The sequence below is a fragment of the Canis aureus genome, chromosome 25 (assembly GCF_053574225.1).
Source record: "Canis aureus isolate CA01 chromosome 25, VMU_Caureus_v.1.0, whole genome shotgun sequence".
NCBI lineage: Eukaryota > Metazoa > Chordata > Mammalia > Carnivora > Canidae > Canis > Canis aureus.
Genome location: NC_135635.1, coordinates 43,844,508 through 43,863,758, shown reverse-complemented (window position 1 = coordinate 43,863,758; position 19,251 = coordinate 43,844,508). Strand labels below are relative to the sequence as shown.

The following is a 19,251-nucleotide window of genomic DNA, read 5'->3' as shown; positions in this document are numbered from 1 at the left end:
CCTTCAGCTCAGGTCGTGATCCTGGGGTCCTGGGATTGAGCCCACCACCCCTTCTCCGGTTCCCTGCTCATAGGGAGTCAGCTTCTCCCTCTCTCTGCGCCTCAATTTGTGTACTCTCTATCAAATTACTAAATAAAATATTTAAAAAACCCTCAACAAGGGATCCCTGGGTGGCGCAGCGGTTTGGCGCCTGCCTTTGGCCCAGGGTGCAGTCCTGGAGACCCGGGATCGAATCCCACGTCAAGCTCCTGGTGCATGGAGCCTGCTTCTCCCTCTGCCTACGTCTTTGCCTCTCTCTCTCTCTCTCTCTCTCTCTCTGTGTGACTATCATAAATAAATAAAAAATTTAAAACCCTCAACAAGAAGAAAACAAATAACCTGATTTTAAAATGGGCCAAAGACTTAACACCTCACCGAAGAAGAGATACAAAGGGGAAATAAGCATATGAAATGATACTCTACTGTCATCAGGAAAATGCAAATTAAAACAACAATGAGATACCACTACACATCCACTAGAATGACCAAAATCTGGATCACCTATAATACCAAATGACTGCCAGCATGTGGAGCAACAGGAACTCTCATTCATTGCTAGTGGGAATACAAAATGATACAGCCACTTTGGAAAAGTCTGGCAGTTTCTTCCAAAAACTAAACATAGTCCCACCATCCAATTCAGCAACTGTGCTCCTTGGCATTTACCCAAAGGAGTTGAAAACACAAAAACCTACAACAGGTTTTTATAGCAGTATAAAGCAATTACAGATAAACCGTAATTGTCAAAACCAGGAAGCAACCAAGATGTCCTTTAGTAAATAAAAGGATAAACTGGTATACTCACACAATGAAATATGATCCAGCCCTAAAAAGACATGAGCTAAAGGGCCCACGGAATAACCATAAGCGCATATTATTAAGTGTAAGAAGCCAATGTGAAAAGATGTGTACTCTATCATTCCAAGTATGCGACATTCGGGGAAAAAAAAACTGGAGACAGTGAAATGATCTGCAGTTGCTAGGAGTGAGGGTGACACAAAGATGATTAAGGACAACCCCAAGGATTTCTTGAGCAGTGAAGATACTCTGAATGATATAATAATAATGGGTAAATGTTATTACACATTTGTCGAAACCAACAGAATGTACAACATTCTAAGAAAAAAAGCCCTAAGGAAAACCATGGACATTGGGTGGTTAATGATGTGTCAGTTTTGGTTCATCCTTAGTTAAAAAAAAAAAAAAGAAAAGAAAAAGGTACCACTCTGGTCAGTAATGTTGACTGATAGAGGGAGGCAATGAATGTGTGGGGGCAGGGAGGTATATGGAAAATCTCTATACCTCTCTCTCAATTTTGTTCTAAATCTAAAACTGCTCTAAAAAACAATTAACTCTAATGAAGGAAAAAAGAGAGTATCATATTGACACTCGATTCCCAGCATTGAAAAACATTTTCCAAAAATATAACAAAGGATTATTAATTTTGCTTTGAAAACTGATTAGGGGAGTAAAGCACCTGAAAGTAGGCAAAATATCAAAACACAAAAGATAATATACAATTTGTTATCAAGTATACGGGGAAAGTTCTTAAGAAATAAAATATAAAACAATGAGAAAGTTTTAAGATTATAGTATTGATAAATAAAAGAGCTCTCACTTGGGGCACTGAAAATATACACGAGTTTATACCTTATGGAAACAATCTGATTGTAGAAAATATTTAAATGTTCATAACCTTAGAAACCAATAATTACATTCTGAAATTTAATCCTAAAAAAAAAAACAGGTCTAAATAGTGAAATCTCAAGTATTAATTTGTGTTTTTTTCACAAGGCCATAGGTAAATTCCTTTCCCCCACTCCAAAATCTTTTGTGTTATTTCAGAACCAGCAATTAGAAGACAATCTCCTCATCTGGCTTGTTTGAAAAACTCCAGGCCCAAAAAGAGAAGTTCAGCTAGTTATACTAGAAGTTATACTAGACTAGACTATACTAGAGAGGGAGGGGATGGAAAGAATGAAGAGGTAGAAACTGGGGGAAAAGAAGGGACTGGACTCAGAGGATTCATCCAGATCAAGATGAATACCCCTGCCCCTAATCCCACTGGAAGTGGCATGTGGAAGAAGAGGATGGGGGTGTGGTGGGGTTAAGAGAGAGACAAAGACAGCAAGAACTTTGTTTTAGAAAATTCTGCATAGGTTACTCACAGTTCTCCATAAGTTGGCCTTGGAAAGAACTTTTCAGGCATGCTATAAATAGCATGTCATTGACAAGCAGTGTAGGTAGCAGACTGGAAAGCCCTTTCCTGATAAATGTTCTAGAATATATGAAGCTATCCAAAGACTGGGGGGAGGAGTAATTGTACAGGGGAATAATGATGAACACAATTAGGTAAGGTCACAATAGATTAAATTTTAGTAAAATGAGAATATATTTCACAGTTACAATCTTACAGATAAGACTCATGCCTACTGTATTTATAAGAGAAAATATAACTTAATAACAATTGGTAAATTATGGTGTTTCTGCATAAGGAACTATCACGCAGCTGCTAAAATGTTTATACTAATTCCTACATTCCAATGAATTATAAAATTATCATTAATAAAATTATACATACACACACGCCCATGATCCCAGCAGAAACATAAGTTCTCTGAGGGCAGGGTTTTTTCCTCTACTTGCCAACTAAGACAGTACCATGCACATAGACTTTAATAAATATTGGTTGAATAAATATAAAACCCATTTTAGGGGAGAGAGAAAAGGAAAATATTCCCAACTGATACACTAGCATTGTCTTTTAGTGACAGAACTTTAGTGGGCTTATTTTGGTTTCTATTCTTCTGTCTTTTTTTTTTTTTTTTTTTTTTTTTTAAGCATTCTTCTGTCTTTTAAGATGTCCCTAAGTATATATTGCTTCTGGAACGGGGTAAAAAACAACTAGGAAGTAACTCCCTTTAAATGCATTAAGAATTTCCTATATTTTAAAAACATCTTTGGCATGCTCTAGAATAGACTTAACACAATTTAAATAAAGGAAGAAGATTTAAGTTATCTTGCCCTAGTCCCTTGACCTCTTGCAGTGACAGACAACTCCAGCTAAAAGTGTTTGGTGTTCTTAGCTTCATCCTTTTTCCCACTTTGCTTATCCTCATCCTCAGACAGAAGCCTCTTGCTTTTACAAGTCGGATGTAACTCTATGACTTTGGGTTCTCAGTCTCTGTAAAGGGAGAGACTGGAGAAAAGGAACTGAGCCAGTTGCTCTCCTGGTGAGCCATTTGGATGAATCCACCAGAGGCTCAGTAGTGTGGCCAGTAACTCTGAGTCTTCCCAGCTCTTGAGGCAGTATGTGGATGTGTGTGCGTGGATATTTATATACGTACCCTGCACTTGTGAATGTAGGAACTGGAGGAAGTTACTACAGTGGAGGGGTTCTTAATAACAAGGTCTGCCTAGTATGAAGTATTTAACAATCTCCCACCCCTTTAAAAATATACATTTTTATAAATGAAAACCATAATAAATATTTTGAATATTAAAAAAATTAACCTACAGAAGTAAATTAATGGAGAGAGCTATTTGCCTTGTACTTTTTCCACAACTGCTGCTGCTAGTTGAACACATCTCTAGTTCAGCTCTTGCCCATGGGACACTCATCAATTAGGTATAATCTTTATTTCTCTCCTTTATCTCCAAAAACAAGCCTGTTAATTTTTTTTTCCTTCTCCTCTGGCAACTGTGTGGTGAATCATTTCTTGTGTGATCAGGTTGCGGATAGTCTTGCAAGGGTGTTTACTGCATACAGTATAAGTATTGTGACTGCCAACAGACTTCAATGGTTTCTACTGGGGGGGGAGGGGGGACTTCCTAGGGGTAGGAAGTAGAAAAAGCACACTAAGGCATTTTCTCTTGTAGTTTAGTCAATATACAAAATCAACCTTCCTCAAAGAATTTTCGATGTACTAATACTTGGCTCTTTAAAACTGTACCAGTACAGTAACACTGTTCTAAAAGCAAACTACTGATTTAAAATATTCTGACCGGGGCCAGCCCCGGTGGCTCAGCAGTTTAGCACCGTCTTCTGAGGTCCTGGGATCGAGTCTCACGTCAGGCTCCCTGCATGGAGCCTGGTTCTCCCTCTGCCTGTGTCTCTGCCTCTCTCTCTCTCTCTCTCTCTCTCTCTCTCTCATGAATAAATAAATAAAATCTTTAAAATATACATAAAATAAAATATAAAAAATAATAAAATAAAATAATAAAATAAAATAATAAAATAAAATAAAATAAAATAAAATAAAAATATTCTGACCGGGAGGCTGGGTGGCTCAGCGGTTGAGTGTCTGCATTGGGCCCAGGGTGTGGTCCCAGGGTCCTGGGATCAAGTCCTACATCAGGCTCCCTGCAGGGAGCCTACTTCTCCCTCTACTTATGTCTCTGCCTTTCTGTCTCTCTGCCTCTCTCATGAATAAATAAAATCTTTTAAAAATGATAAAATAAAATATTCTGACCATCCCAAAATCATGAGAGGTAGTGAATGAACTTTCTGCAAATTTCTGAACAAAGGGTGAGAGTGAAAAAAATCAGTTTTGCAATATATCAACCATGACTTTTAAACTTCTGTTGATAATCACCAAATGCATCAATGACCAATTTACTAGACAGTTGTAACTAATTGTTAGCAATTTGTGGGCCAAACATTCTAACTGATTTTTCTCTTGAGAATTAAAAATACATAGTCAAGTAGGAATTCAAGTGTTACACACTCTAAGATCAAATGTTAGTTCATTTTCAGTTACCTGAAACTGATGTCACAACTGCATGTGTAGTAGTAGTACAAAGTCTCAAAAACAATTACAAAAAATAATACATATTTTTATCTAAAATTTCTTATTTTTAACATAAGAAATGTGTTTTTCTGTGAGGTAAATCAGGCAAATTATGCCACTATACAGAACAATCAAAACTAGGGGAACACATACCCCAATTAGGATTAAAGAATACAAACAGTATTTGTTGTTTTGATCTAAATAGGTCAAATTTTTAAATAGGAAAATGCTTTTGCTATGCAGTAAAACAGGCAAACTATCACCATACAATATGATCACACTATAAAAACAAAAATCACGAAGAGAAATTAGACTGTTAGAAATGGTAACAAGACTTATCTCCAGATATAGGGATTCAATGCAGGTCATTTATTTAGATTTCTTTTCCTCTAATTTCCTAATTAGAGGAAAAGAATTATTTTACAATGAGAATATATTACTTCTATAAAGTTCTTTCTTCAAAATTATTTTGTGTGATTTAAGGATAGTTACAAAACCTAAGGTAGAAATAAGTTACGACTCCAGTAACAGAGTCAAAATCAAATTAGCATTTTCTAAACAATGACTATCAAACAAACCTTATACAAAAAGGGAAGGAAGCTTCTGTGATTATTACTATTTAGATTTTGAAAAGCACTGCTAAAAAAGAAAAAGAAAAAGAAAAAGAAGAGAGAGGAGAGAGGAGAGAGGAGAGAAGAGAGAAGAGAGAAGAGAGAAGAGAGGAGAGAGAAGAGAGGAGAGAGGAGAGAAGAAAAGCACAGCTTTGGCATCTCCGCTATTTTACAACTTGGGACGCCTGGATGGCTCAGCGGTTCAGGATCACGCCCTGGAGTCCTGGGATTGAGTCTCTCATTAGGCTTCCTGCATGGTGCCTGCTTCTCCCTCTGCCTATGTCTCTGCCTCTCTCTGTGTCTCTCATGAATAAATAAATAAAATCTTAAAAAAAAAAAAAAGGTATTTTACAGCTTTATGAAAATTAAGCAATTAGAGATGTTTTCATTGATCTTTTCACCTTTATTGTACACCCCTATTTACTGTACCCTTTTCACTAATCTTTTCACCCTTATTCACCGTGGCCATGAATCAACTCTTTAGGGAAAAAGTTAACACAAATAGTTGAACTACAAATACTATCTCTTTCATAAGCAAAAGATATCAAAAATCAACTTAACCTTTTTCTCACTTTCATTAAAATATGAATATGGGCACTAAGTTGGTTAACAAGTTTAAGGAGACACAATGGCCAGAAATAATTTAAAAATATAAATAAAGCAGCAAGTTTACACATTCAGTATACATCTAAACATGTACTAGCAGTTTATGCAAAATAGACAAAAGTATTTACCAAATATTTCAAGATATTTGCAATAAAAACTGACTTCTAACATTCTTAGCAACAACTAAAATACTCAAAGAACAAGACCACAAGAAGTATTTCTGATACAGACATTTAGTAAATAACAAAATACAAGATAAAATTTTAAAGGACTAAAATGCCAATTTCATAAAATAATCAGATATTAAAAGCACCACAGAAAAGACTTTAAAAACCCAAATTTCTCTGTTCAGCAACAGCAAAAGAATTATGGTTTGTAAAGGGTACTAATAAAAGAAACCACAAAAAGGAAGGTGCTAACATTTTTTTAAAGGAAGTAATATACTTAATTTACTATAGCATGAGCTCTTTTACAGCATTTTATTTTAACACATAGTCTAGGTCAGAGGTGGCCAAGAGAAACAATGTGAACTATACATGCAATGTTAAATTGTCAAGTAGCCACATTTAAAAAAGTAAAAAGAATCAGATGAAATATATTTACCCAATATATCCAAATATGATTGTTTCAACATGTAATCATTTTTTTAATTGGAATATTTTAACTTTGTTTTTTACTAAGTCTTCAAAATCCAGTGTGTAACTTACACCTGCACATCTCAGTCTGGATGCTAAATTTTTTTTCCTTCACTAATTACCTTGGTACCTTTATTGAAAATCAATTAATCAGGGGCACCTGCGTGGCTCAGTTGGTTAAGCGTCTGCCTTTGGCTTAGGTCATGATCCCAGGATTCTGGGATCCCTGCTAAAATGGGGAGCATGCTTCTCCCTCTCCCTTTGCCTCTCCCCCCCGGCTCCTGTGCTCTTTCTCTTGCACTGCTCTCTCTCTCAAATAAAATATTTAAAATATATACATATGCATACATATACACAGAGGCACACGCACTCATGTATACATATAAATACTTCCTAACTCTTCACTTAAAAATCTGGAAACTGTGATGCCCCAGTATCCATGAGTACATCCAAACTCAGACATTGCTTTCTGAATTCCATTCTATACTATAAGGGACCTGCCTCCTTGGAGAAACGGCTGGTCCAGGGCCAGGGTGGGGAAAGAACATCTTGTGCAGAAAATAAGGACATCATCCAAAACGACAGGGACATGTTAATAAAAAGGACACAAAAGGCAGCTTCTGGCCCAATCTGGAACAACTGTTAAGTATTTCATAGTAAAAAGGTTTTTTTGAGGTTTTAGTATATCTATCACATAAAGAGGAAAAAAGTTCCTATTGTGTAATAGTTAAGTACTGGTTGTTAAGTCATTTTTACATATTGAAGAGGGTTAAGGATGATAGATGTTTAAAACATTAAAATAAAATACTCAAGTAGAGTATTATTCAGTAAGATCTGTGAAAGCCATTATGTAATAGTGGCATTTTTGGGAAATATGGACGCTTGACTTCTGTCCTTATAAAAGGGATAGAAAATGGTCAAGATTCTCCCCAGCAGAGTATCATTATGCCCTGCCCCCTCCACTTATGTTACCAAAAGTAATATCTAAACTAGCACCTCTATGTAATAGGATGCTTGGTCAGGCAGAACAAATATTTAAGTTGAGAGTCTACCATTAAAAAATTGCTGGTGGCTTTTTTTTTTGTCTAGGCAGAAAAGAGCAATGCACCTAGGCATCACCTACTTTGTTCTGGGAAGAATCACTTGAGTGATGCTTCTCAGTAATGTAATTGAAACGAACAGAGAAGGTACAGAGCAGACTCTGTTTTTGACTTGGTAAAAGTATCCCTACCAATGATATTAAGTGGGATTGACCTAAGAGAAAGTGTGTAGAAGTATGCAAAAAAAAGGCTTTTGGTAAGTGTGGAGATTCCAAGACCTTCCCTTTTAAGTTTACTGTTATTCGAAATTCTGACAGACTTAAAATAAATGGCCCTGAATGAGGGCCACTGGCTGGAAAGTCTCCCCCATCCTGAACAACCAAAATAATGCAACTTACCTTAAAGGAAAAGAGAATGAAAGCCTAAATCTATGCTTGGGATGAAAGACGGATGGGTGATTTGTACTCTATATAGCTGAAGCTGAAAACCCCTACAGACCCAGTTACTCTAAACAAAACAAGAATATTTTGAACAATCTGCCATACTTTGAGGCAAGATCTTATGTGCCTAAGCATGGATTACTCCTGGTATAACAGGCTGCGGAACTGACTGACTTCAAAGAACCATTTTAGTCTAAAGAACATACAGGGATCCAGGCTGATGGCATGATATGCTTATTAGTCTGTGCTGGTGTATTACACAGGCAAATAATATCAAGTGATACACTTCAAGTGTTTTACTAAATTAATACAAAGTCTTGATACTTCAGGAAGAAAATCTCATTTATCTGGAAATCTTACTGGAGGTAAGCTAACATCTTATTCCCATAACAATGCTGATTAAACATTCCAGAAGATTTCAAAACATAATTATGTAATTTAAATGAGCTTTCTATCTGTAGCTCATACATGAGAGCCAAATCCTTCTCAAGAGCATATGTAATATGTCAAACTACACAGTGAAGAAAAAAAAGTAACAAGATTCTTTTTTAAATCAAGGAAAAAGGTCAATTCATATCATCAGTATCAAGAACTAAACTAGTTAAAACTTCAATCTCCACAAATAAAACTAAGTCCTCTGTTAATTATACAGTAACAACATGTTGATCTATTCATTAAGTACTCCAATATCCTTTAATTCTGCTTTCCTGGTTAAGTAAAAAATAGCATCGGTACCTAACAACTTTAGGAATTTAGAAATTTAATTTTTACATACAATGTAATACTTGAAAATGAACAATATTTATACATAGAAGTTGTTAAAGAGCACTGACAAAAATCGTCCTAACACTACAGCCACTCAATTTGTCTCTATTAGGAAATCTGATACACATAGACCACAGAAATATTGCTTCACCTTAAATACTTAAATGTAAACAGAACATCCTGTGATAGCCAATGGATGAAAATAGCATCTAAAAAACTCTGAACACACAATAAAAGTTAATTTAAAAAGCCCTGCCATCTCCCCCTCCTTATAGTATCTACATATAAATACTGGCTAAAAGAACATTTAAATAAAGATTTATTTCATGAAGTCAAAGTAAAGGTATAAGATGCTCAAGAATTAGTTATAATTGCTAAATAGAGCAAAAGGACTTAGAATTCCACAATAATTCAAATTCTTCTTCCTGGTTTAACTGAAGCATTCTGCAGTGGAAAAAATAAAATATGCCATGATCTTAATTAAATAAGTTATTAAAACTGAGTTAGTTTCTTCAGATATAAAATTAAGAAAACATATGCCTTATACTATTATGAGAATTACAAATAATTCTTTAATAATTAAATTATTAATAAGTAAAACAGCACTGTGCCTGTTGCAAAAAAAAAAAAAAAGGCTCTTATTAGCTAGGTATTAGTGATTTTTTTTTTAAGATTTCATTTATTTATTCATGAGAGACAGAGAGAGAGGCAGAGACACAGGCAGAGGGGGAAGCAGGCTCCTTGCAGGGATACCAAAATGAAACTCAATCCCAGGATTCCAAGATCATGCCCTGAGCCAAAGGCAGACACTCACACTGAGCCACCAAGGCGTTCCGGTATTAGTGATTATTAACACTTTTCCAGATTAATTAGCAAGGAACATTTTGCAAAAAAAAAAAGGGGGGGGGGGGCTGAAGAAAGGTACGCAGTATTTAGGGCTTTTGTTATAGAAAAGCGCATTTTTACCACATCCTAGAAACAGTATAGTAACTCAGAATCTTTCCTATGATAAAATTTTATTTTAAATCTGGCTGTTTCCTCAAGTGACAAAGATGGTTATTTCAGAGATGCTCACTTATAAAGTAAAGTATATATCACCACACTATTACATAAATGTAACAAGAAAGCCAGAGATTATAGAAGGGAAACACTTTAATCAAAACATTACTTTCAAAGAGTATTCTGGTAAGTATTCATCTGGACACTAGTTAATAAATAGCATGAAGTATGAAAACTTATTTGGACTAAACCTAACTATTCATAAAGAATAACCAAAAATAAAACAATTAGCTTAGAACAGAACCTTAACACAGATATGAAGTGGAGTAAGCAAATACTATATTTCAGTGTTTCAAGTTTTAAAGACCTTTTCCTTATCTATCCATCTCATCCTTGATCATACCTTCTACTTAGCCAATCTTTCTTGACCCATACTCATTCAAACTTGTCTAAAGAAATAGCCTACTCTTATTATCTCTAGTTCTTAACCTTCCTCAGCCACTCCCTTAAATCCACCACAAATTTTCCTCTATTCTGAAATTGTAAGATCACCAAATATCTGGAGCATAACGTGATATATGTAAATCTGTTAATTCTGCACATATATTTGAGTTTGTGATAACATCCTTTGCATATCTTTTCCCCCCCAAAAAAATTTTTATTAATACAGAATACATACATTTTTAAAATATGTAACTTAAGCTATAAAAGCACTATGCTGTGTGTGTATTTCAGGAGGGAGGGGGCGCAGCAGAGGGGCAAAGGAAGAGAGAGTATCTCACAACCCTGAGATCATGATGACCTGAGCCAAAATCGAGTCAGATGCTTAACTGAGCCACCCAGGTGCCCCACACTGTTATATTCTTTATGATGTGCAAATTATATCTCAATCAAGCTATTGAAAAAAAACACAACTCTACCCAAGATCTAGATACAGCATGTTCCAATAGAACTCCCCACAATGATGGAAATGCTCTATATCTGTACCATCCAATATGGTACACTCACATGGCTTTTGAGTACCTGAAATGTGGCTAGTGCAAAGAATTGAGTTTTAAAATTTTATTTTAATTAAGTTAAATAGCCACAGGAGGCTAGCAAACAGTACATATATCTAGGATGTTATCGGTGACTTACATCTACCCTTGCTCATATCTCCTCTTAGATAATCCTGAATTTCGCTGTTAATGACTTAATACCCAAATGCAATAAACAATTTCCAAAGCCTAACTAATCTCTATAATTCTTTTCTAGTCCTTCTAAAATCTATTCTCCAAAATTACTACTATGCAAATTGGATTTCTCTACTATAATCCTTTCTTAAAATTTTATTCCCTTGATATTGCCATTCCTCCAGTGTTCTAGTTAGCCCAACCCCTGGTCTCTTTTTATCCTCTGTCCACTTGTTAATTATTCCTATTTTGCCCTGGGAAAATTATCATCCTCTCTCTCTTCCTCCATCTCTATGTATTTAGATATATCCTCTCCCTGGATGATTTCATGTACTTGCATTATTTCAGCTATGACTAACAGACATTTGGGAATCTATAGCTTTACCTTGAACCTATTCTTTGAGGTTCAGTAATGTAATGAGCTTCAGTAATGTTCCTCTCATGAAGAATATCAAATAATCAATCTTTTAGAAAGTACACACAATATTAAGTAAGCCACCTGATAAAGACAATTGCCTATTGAACTTCTTTCTGGAGGTATCCCAAGTACCTCAGACTTAACATGTCAACTGAATAGATCTCCATAGCCTTTCCCCTCCCCCAAAACAAAACCCCTAATTCTTATTCTCTCAGTTAACAGCACAATCATCTATCTCTACCCTTTTATCTGTGCTTTATTTTTCCTCCAAATGCCAATTCATCACTAAACTCTGCATATTTTATCTCCAAAATACTTAAAGATTCTTTTAACCACTACTGCCCTCATTCAGGCTGCAGAGGTCTCATATTCATACCCCTAACTAAACTCTACATATCCCTTGTACACTTTAAATCCATTCTCCACTATTATTACTATGCAAATCTACCTAAAATCCTTTTGTTTACTCTCCGTTTCCTATAGTTGAGTATTTGTGTGGGAGAGGTGTGTGAAGCATTCAAAGAGCATGTAAATATAAATATGATAATGATGTCTAGGATATCTTCAGCATGTCAAAGAGATGACCTGTGAATTTCCCAAATTTACTTTCATCCACAATGACTTACCAGTCCAAATAAGGAGAGTATCCACACAGAGATGGATATATCAGGTTATTTAACACAAAACTATTAGCCATTAAAGTGATCTTATTATCCCAAGCATATCAATAACGATTTGATCTACTAATTAGTTTCACCTCTCACTGCTTAGTTTATATATTAGTTTGTGTTTAAGTAACACAAGACCATCCACCATGCACATACTGACAAAAAAGAAATCACTTGTCTCTGAGAAGCTGAACCTTGGCTGCATAAAAGCAATTATTTCTACAGAAATAATTAGTGTGGTTTTTCTTCACTAATCTGATGATTGTACCAAGTAGATTTCTAAACACTCTTTCTTAAATTAATCCTAAATTCTTAAATTTCTTAAGAATTCTTGAATTCCTCGAAAAACTGTATCTGCTTGTGATGACAGTTTAACTGAGGATTCTTTCCTAAAAATTATTAAGCACATTTAGTATAGCACACCTAATATGTCAATCTTACAATACCAAGATTCATGTCACAATGTCAAAAAATAAAATCTTTATGAAACCTCATCTGAAATGTGCCTGGATGGCTCAGTTGGTTAAGCGTCCAACTGGTGATTTCAGCTCAGGTCATGATCTCAGGATTGTGAGGTCAGTTGTGTACTGGGCATGGACTCTGCTTAAGATTCTTTCCCTCTGTCCCCACCTCTTTGAAAAAAAAAAAAAGAAAAAAAAAAGACTATCTGAAAAATCTAAATTAATATAAATTAAGGTGGAGATATGATCGAGTAAGTCAATTACAGAACAAAGCAAATTAATGACATCATTCCTCTCATGTAGAATATCAAATAACCAATCTTTTAATAAGTACACACAATATTAAGTAAGCCACCTGATAAAGACACCACCCTCTCCCAAATAATAAAACTCTTAAGAAGAGCTTCTGGCAACTTCTCTTCAATCTGCTCCCCTTTTTCTTAAGATTTGATAAAATTCCTAAAACTGAAAAACCAAAAAGTTCCTAAAAACCAATTTTTTTTTCTAACTAGGAACTTTATTTCTTTACTGATTTTTATTTGGATTAATCCAGTTGAGATCAATTAGGAAAAGGTGGGGATAGAAAGAATCTATGTCAATACTAGAATATTAATGAGTGCTATTCTCTTCCAGATTTTTAAAATTTTGCTTTTTAACTTTCCCAGAGCTAAAGAAAGTTGTGAGCAAAGCAATTTATCTTTCTAATGTAGCTTATTAACTCAAACATTATAATTCCAGTGCCTTTTCCCTAATTTTCTCTTGCATGTCCTAAAACCCAACTTTAAGAAGTTCAAAATAGACAACCCAATTTGTAACAAGTGACAACATAAACCTTTTCAAAATGGATTTTTTTTTAAAGCACCATTATCCTTTCATTATCTGTAACACTTCACAAAGTACCCTCACACAGTTTTTCAGTTATCTTCAACAATCTAGTTAAGTCGGGGTGCCTGGGTGTCTGTCTTCTAAGTGACTACCCTTACCCCAGGTCATGATCCCAGGATCCTGGGATCGAGCCCCACATCAAGCTCCCTGCTCAGTGGGGAATCTGCTGCTCTCTCTCCCTCTGTATGTGCTTGTACTCTCTCTCACTCTAGCTCTCATTCTTTCTCACATAAATAAAATCTTAAAAAAAAAAAAAATCCAGTTAGGTCATATTACTAATAAATCAGCATTACAAATTAAATTCCTTACTCAGGGTCAGAAAACGGAGTACCAGAGAACTCAAATGTTCTGCCTTAGAGGTCTTTTCCATTACATAGTATTGTGTTATACTACAGTGAACTCTCCAAATACAAGATTAGAAAATCTGCTGTGGACCAAAGAGAGGAAAAGAGTATGGATAAAACAACTCTAAGATCTACAACTACTTCTAACTTAGAAAAGAACGTAGTATTTATTAAAGTACACTGAGAATCTACTTATATCTTCAAAGTGCTCAAGGACTAGTTAAAGTAGCCAAAGAATATAAACAGTTTCCAATTATTTTGAAGAATATTATAAGAATGATCCCAAAAGGAAAAACATCTTAGCAAATTCAAAAAGTCTGGCATCTGAGATAGTGACAGGTCATGAAATTACAAAGTTAGGCCAGAATACAGGCAAAGCTAAAGAATTTCAAAGCACTGATGATAATATGTTCCAACTCCAAAGTTCCCCCTAAAAATGATAAGCAACAATAAGAGTTTTGCTACATGAATTTTCAAGAATATAGACAAATCAAACAAAATGTTCACAGCCTCAAAAAAAAAAAAAAAAAACAGTCTAAAAACCTGATGTATCATCATAGTTAACACTTATGTGCCAGGCCCTGTCCTAAATGTTTTATATTTATGTAATTCATTTAATAGTCACAACTCTATCAAGTAGGTACTCTTATTACATTCCATTTTATCGATAGGAAACTAGCACAGATGTTTCCCAAAGTGACAGAATCATTAGCTGAGTCAGCATTTGAATTCAGGCAGTTAAGTTCTTAATGACTGTTACACTGCAGAAAAATAAAGCCCTCTTCAAATCTAAATTCAGGTCACGCATGGTAAGTCTCACCTATTCCTGCACATTACAGTGGTCCTGTTTAAAAAAAAAAAAAAGAAAGAAAGAAAAATAAAATGCAAGATGCTACATAAGTAAATATAAAGAGCTGTTACCACAAAACCTAATAGCTATTATGAATTTTTTCATGTTATACTAACATTTTCAGGAAGTATAATTTGAACATAACCACTCTTGCTACTTTTACAGCTTTATCTAAAACACTGAAAAGCTATTAGAAAACCCAAACAACAGGTTTAGAATAATTGCTAAAAATGAGAGCCCAGTATTAGTTGAATGTTTCCATAGAGATTAAGTAGAATGACTTTCAAATGACCAGGATCTTGCACTAAAACCTAGATAATCAAGAAATGAACTCAATCACCATACAACAGATTCCCCATTTGTTTTACACAAAAAACACCCTTCACTAGGAACAGCTGTGATACTTATCATGAGAGAAAAAAATAAATAGAAAACATTTAAACCTTTGACACCAAGTAAGAAAAAATCATTGAAAAATCAACTTTGATATAATTCTCATTATCTCTGCCCCAAAGGTTACTTCCTACAGCAATAAATTTATGTATATTTTAAATCATTATATTACCTAACCAAAATTATCCTGTCTTTACACTGTCTTGTTAGTAGGAAAAAAGGATTACTTCAAGCAAGTTACCAATCATTCTTTAATTTGCATAGCAGTTACACTTGTGTTATCTCAATGTTGCCCATACTCATCATTAACTCTGAGACTTTAAAACAAAAAAAAAAACCTGCAGACTATTCCGGGAAATCTTGTTCCTGGGACTGAAAATTACTGAAGATTCTCATCCTGAAAAACAAGGAATTTGGCACAATTGTAAAAAATAAAGGCAAAAAAAGCTATCAATATTCAAATGGAAGATTCAGTTCAAGGAGTTATTTTAAGAACTAAAGCAAAGAAAGAAGTTACGGTTTCTTAATCACAGAACCACATCACATTTCTGCAGCACTGCTAAACTTTTTATGAAAACATTAATTTAAACCTGTGCACCTGAAACTAATGTAACATTGTGCGTCAACTATACTTCAACTTAAAAATAAAAAAAAAAAAAAAAGGAAATTAAGTCCCAAAAATATATCCTATGCTCTTGATGAGATATGACCCTTAATTTACTTAGGGGGTGGGGGAGAAAGCCAGAGCCAAGCACTAGGAATATTGCAGGTTAAACAAAATTTGACTTTCCCTTCCAAACTGGAAACAATCTTATCAATGTACAAAGCGAATATATCAAGTTACCATGTGAACTTTATTTAGAAGCAATTTGGGAGAAAAGTACTAAAGAAAGTAAAATCATTTACAAATCTCAGTATAAATACATTTTCTTAAGAAAATTATGCTACATTTCTTAAATCTCCTTCCACAGAACAGCAATATAAACTCTGCAAAATCCAGCACTAACATTTTCTGAACAAAGAAACTGAGTATTAAAATTAAGGCATGTCATTTGCCTAACAAAATCAAGCAAAGAAATCTGTATCTTAAAGGATTAAAGTTAGTACTTAAGATCCTTGGTATCTTAGGTATTAAGTATTACTTAATATTATTTATTAGGAATTAATACTTACTTTAATAGTTATGCATATTGTGACTCTAAAAATTAGCTTGATGGAAACAAGTTTGATTTGTATACCACATTCACTCATTCTCCGTCCCAAAAAGTCTATTTATATACTTGAATTGATAAAATCAACATCCAAACCAAAGAATAGAATTTGCTATGGTTACAGAATTCTAAAGAAATCTGACAGTGACTTTCACACCAAAATACAATAGCCTCATTTGAGAAGCACTAATTAGCCATGTACGAGACTAACAAATGCTTTAACATTTCCCAAATCATCAGATCCTAACCAGTTTAAAATTTGTTCTTTACGATTCTAAGCAAGTCATTTACCTGCTCTGTAATTTCAAGTTCTTTATCAAGTAGTCAGGCAGAATAATTTCTTCCAATTTTAATACACTAAGGTTTTTAACTCAATAACTGAATATTTCTTTCTTCCTATAGAAAAATATGTATATTAGATATATACTTTTAGTGAAAAAGCTTTCCTTTCTTTTCAATGTTTCAGTAATCCGTTGACTAGTCCTTTAATTTGTATCCAAAAACTCAGTCACCTAATGAATAGGTTATTAGGCAAATATCCTGGTCAAGAAACCAAAAATACTACCCGACATACTGCTATAAAGGCTAGGAAAATCATATTTCAAAAAACAAAATGAAAAATTGTACAAACAGGGTCAAATGACATATGGAAGTTCCTAAACTAGGGTACCATTCAATGAGCTAGGATGTATTTGGTTCTGCTGTCAAATCCTGAACTGCTTTAAAAATAATATGGTGATATGATAAGGTATCAGATACTCTTTAATTTGACCATGCCATGCCTAGACAGAGAAAAGCCATGAGTTCAAAGAAAAACTGAGAAGCTTAGACAAAATTATTATGACATCAGACAAACTGATTTCTTCCACTGTATCATTAATTTCAAGATAAATAAACTATCAAAAAATTCCAGGTGAGGGGTGCCTGGGTGGCTCAGTTGGTTAAGTGCCTGCCTTTGGCTCAAGTCTTGATCTCAGGATCCTGGGATGGAGCCCCAAGACTAAGTTCCCTGCTGGGGGAGCAGGGTAGTCTGCTTGTCTTCCTCTCTCTGCCCCTCCCCCACACCTTGTGTCCTGGCACACTCTCTCTCAAATAAATCAATAAAATCATAAAAAAAAAAAAAAATCCAGGTGATTAAGGAAAACACACATTATATTCTGTAAGTCTTCAAAGTTAAATAATTGAAACTAACACAATCCATAAAGTGCTCAACATTTACTTGGGTCCAGTCTTAAGAAAGTAAGGTAACCAAATAAAATTTATCTAAAAAGCACCTATTCAAATAAAACCTTAACAGAAGAATAAAATCCAAGATCAGCAGCAATAGGCACCCCTGTACCAAGAAAAAAGAAAAAAGTGTATAAATGGAATTTGTGCCTGTAAACCAAAAGGAATCAGTTTTTGAGGACTGTCCAATAAGAATAAGGCTATGGCTTGACGAGACTTTTTAAAAAACGTCTGCACCCAATATAAACTGCCATAAAATAGTTTTTATTTCACAATGCCTTAGTAGTTCTACATCATTTGCTGTAAAACTTAAGAAATTATTATGTTCCTAAAGAACTTGTCAGTCTTTAAGTTCACTTCCTTCCACATGCTAACTTCCCTTCACATTTGATATGGCCCTGGTCATTTGTAGGGTGACATTCAAAGTACTGACATATTAGTTTATGGATAAAATAAACTAGAATATTCAGTAACGTTCATATCCTATTTTAGTCCATTCAGGTCCATTTTCTTGACAAGAATATCAGCATTTTTCGTCTATAATGTAACTGACTTTTTCAGTGGAACTCTGCTTCTTCCAATAATCTCCGTTCACTTCTGGATGAGGACAACATTCAATCAAGCTGCTATAGGTCAAGCAACAAGTTACCCAAACCTAGCTATTTAAACGTAGAATATACTTGTCAACCAGAATGACACACCATTATTTACACCATGAAAACCTCCCCGAGACGTTAAAAAAGCAAAGCATTTGAGTCCTTTGGACTCCTGGAAAAAGTCTGGCTTAAAAACCTTTCATAACAATAACTGTAGTGATGTTACAACTCTCAAACCACTTACAGAAGTTTACATGGGCTCGTGTACTATTCAGGGGATAGTGAATGGGCTGAAGACATACTAGTTTTTTTGTTTTGTTTTATTTTGTTTTTTTAAGATTTTATTTATTTAGTCACAAGAGACACAGAGAGAGAAAGAGAGAGAGGCAGAGACACAGGCAGAGGGAGAAGCAGGCCCCATGCAGGGAGCCCGATGTGGGTGGGACTCGATCCCGGGTCTCCAGGATCAGGCCCTGGGCCGAAGGCAGGCTCTAAACCGCTGAGCCACCCAGGGATCCCCAAGACATACTAGTTTTAATTAACGCTGTCAGAAAACTACCAGCTACCAACAGGCTTAATTAAGCATCATTAGGTAGAACAATATCAAACACTTATTGTACCTTTCTAGTCCCAAAGCATTTATCGAGAGAAGAAAGTCTTTTCTATGGTTTATGTTAAATGCCTGTGCAATCACCAACTAAGATATATCCCAAGTAAGGTCACTGAGGAACGAAGTCGTTCCTATTTGAAAAGTACAGCCTGATCTCGGGGATGGAAACTCGCATGTAACACACCAGCAGCTCAAAAGTGCAGAGCCTCTGCTAAGACTGAAACGCACGGGGCAAGAAGACTGTACTTTCCTAACTCAGAAACTTTCCCACTAATTCCGGGTTTCCTGACAGACTCTAAAACAATAACAAGTAGGTAACGCGTTTGTACTAAGATGATTTTCACCACTCCTTCCCTAAGTGGCAAGCCTCTTTGGTTACCAGTAACTCTTATCCTACGTAGGTACATGCCCCAAATTCTAGTTTCAATCTCTTTTCAAAGTTGGCCTCCACCCCCCCCTCCACCCCTCACTCCCCTCCACCCCTGCCCGCC

The 19,251-nt window shown here is 35.1% G+C and overlaps 1 protein-coding gene and 1 long non-coding RNA gene across 25 annotated transcripts in view; both read right to left on the bottom strand.

Moving 5' to 3' along the window:
• The window catches only part of WNK1 (WNK lysine deficient protein kinase 1), a 150,097-nt gene that overhangs the window by 128,981 nt on the left and 1,865 nt on the right, over positions 1 to 19,251 (bottom strand). The window lies entirely within an intron of this gene.
• On the bottom strand, positions 15,350 to 19,205 carry LOC144297449 (uncharacterized). The gene is made up of 2 exons (XR_013364502.1): positions 16,290 to 19,205; positions 15,350 to 15,513 (listed from the first exon to the last, which is right to left on the bottom strand). It is a non-coding gene; the product is annotated as an uncharacterized LOC144297449 (long non-coding RNA).